Source organism: Bison bison, unplaced genomic scaffold (assembly GCF_000754665.1).
Source record: "Bison bison bison isolate TAMUID 2011002044 unplaced genomic scaffold, Bison_UMD1.0 scf7180017864107, whole genome shotgun sequence".
Taxonomy (NCBI): Eukaryota; Metazoa; Chordata; class Mammalia; order Artiodactyla; family Bovidae; genus Bison; species Bison bison.
Genome location: NW_011494679.1, coordinates 107,317 through 109,821, shown reverse-complemented (window position 1 = coordinate 109,821; position 2,505 = coordinate 107,317). Strand labels below are relative to the sequence as shown.

The 2,505-nt window shown below is 35.1% G+C and overlaps 1 protein-coding gene across 1 annotated transcript in view; it reads left to right on the top strand.

Moving 5' to 3' along the window:
* Window positions 1-2,505, top strand: part of MMP12 (matrix metallopeptidase 12 (macrophage elastase)) — an 11,190-nt gene that overhangs the window by 2,145 nt on the left and 6,540 nt on the right. The gene's annotated exons all lie outside the window — the stretch shown is intronic.

The following is a 2,505-nucleotide window of genomic DNA, read 5'->3' as shown; positions in this document are numbered from 1 at the left end:
ACAAATTCTAAGTTATATCCTGTTTTTGAAAGGCCACATTCTGAGAAAGGATTATAAGGACAGGAAAACTTTTTCTGATTACAATTTTGACACTGAATAAAATTGTAGCACTGTTTCCACTTCACCCTCTATAAATGGAGTATATTGGACTAGATTATTTTAAAGTTCATTTCCAAGAATCTATGAAGATAAACTAGTTTTTTAGTATACACTCAGGAACCTTAAGAACCATAGTATGGAAAGAAAAAAGCCATTATTTAGGGGATCAGTTTTTGGCAGTACAATCCATAAACTCAAACAAATACAGATACTAACGCTGTGTATGCCAACAATCCTAGAACAGTGTGATCATTTGCATGATTCATTATATGCCAACAATTTCCTAAATTCAGAGTGGCATAAAAAGATGAAGTTTTAGAGGATTTAGAGATCTCTATAAAGAAACACAAGGTTATGTGGTCAGGTAGTCTCTTGTGGTTTGGGGATAAAAATTTCAAAATGCCCCATTGATCATTTAATACCTTGTGTGTACTTACAGAGGGGATAAAACTCATCATCCATCCCAGACAGTTGGGGGATGAGGGTAACGAACATCCCCTGTTATTTGGAGAAGTCACTATCCACTGGAAAATCCAAGGTGTCACATGGGAAGCTTTCTTAATATTCCTATTGGAGATTCTAGACTCTATGACTGACTATATATGGAAAGGAAGTAAAGAGAAATTCATCAAGAGTATGCTCTACTCAGCACCATCATCTCCACCCCCAGCTGACATTGCTTGCATTGATGGCAATATTTTTATAGACCAGAAAGGCTATTTGTTTTAGTTTGACACATGGCCTAAGGCTTATGAAACCTTTGATTAAGAAGATAACTTTTTTTTGTTGTCAAAATACAAATGATTAGGTCCTGGCTGAGCCTCAAATCCTCAGTAGATATGTTAAATTTGTGCAAATTTTATCCAAAGGCATTTTGGGTTTGTAATCTTTTCATCTGACAGGAGAAAGGTGCTGATTAGCCTGGAGAATTTTTAAAATTCTAAAGAAACTTAGGAAAGTCATTTAATACAGACCTTTACAGATAGAGAAAAGAAAAGGTTAGAGGCTACCTTGTGAAAAAGCTGGGACCAGACCATTTATTTCCTAGGTCCTATCTTAGCACAATGGATACTTTCTATTTGCCCATGTTGCCTTATTTTAATTTGCTTAATTCTAAGCTTTCAAAAGACTGAATTATTTATGAAAATCCTAATTTAAAATCCTTATTCTTGACTAACTGTGATACAGTAAATTCTTTTTCTTTTTGACACAGTAAATTAAATGAACAATTCCCATAGTCTTTACTGAGTTTCTATTAGGGTGTTAGGTGAGGGAGGTGCTTAGATTCAGAAATGAAAAGGGCACAGTCTTGCCACTGAGAAATACGCAATCTAAAAGGAAGCAGAACACAAACAAAAATCCATTATTTTGAGGTGAGAACCAGTAGCGATCTTTTGTACCAAGTAGTACAGGAATTGAGAATAAGATAAATTCAGGTTTAGGCTAAATTGTAAAAGGTTTTGTTTACTCTTCCCAGTCTTACGCAGAGTGGAGAGAATGAGTCTTTGCGTCTTCTTTCTCGTTGTTTGGTAGAAGTGAAAGCATCTCTGAATTTGTTACTGGACCCGTGTGTTATAGGGAGTGCTTGGAGGATCCGTATTCTTAGAGATCCCTCAGAGAGGTGTGAACTCTTTGCTCATCTTGGGTTCTAGAGATTATTTCAAGATCAGGCTCTGTAGCTAAATGGTGTGTGACCCTGGGAAGTCAGTTCTGAGCTTCCTTTTTCCATAGAGAAAGAAAGAAAAAAATGAAGGCATTAGACTATAATGAAGATTTTTTATTTTTTTTTTATTTTTTATTTTATTTTATTTATTTATTTTTTTTCTAACCCTGGGATTCTTCATTTCTTCCTTTTCTAGTTGCTTTAGGTGTAGAGTTAGGTTATTTATTTGACTTTTTTCTTGTTTCTTGAGGTGTGCCTGTATTGCTATGAACTTTCCCCTTAGGACTGCTTTTACCATGTCCCACAGGTTTTGGGTTGTTGTATTTTCATTTTCATTCGTTTCTATGCAAATTTTGATTTCTTTTTTGATTTCTTCTGTGATTTGTTGGTTATTCAGCAGCGTGTTGTTCAGCCTCCGTATGTTGGAATTTTTAATAGTTTTTCTCCTGTAATTGAGATCTAATCTTACTGCATTGTGGTCAGGAAAGATGCTTGGAATGATTTCTATTTTTTGAATTTACCAAGGCTAGATTTATGGCCCAGGATGTGATCTATCCTGGAAAAGGTTCCATGTGCCCTTGCGAAAAAGGTGAAATTCATTGTTTTGGGATGAGAATGTCCTATAGATAACAATTAGGTCTAACTGGTCTATTGTATCATTTAAAGTTTGTGTTTCCTTGTTAATTTTCTGTTTAGTTGATCTATCCATAGGTGTGAATGGGGTATTAAAGTCTCCCACTATT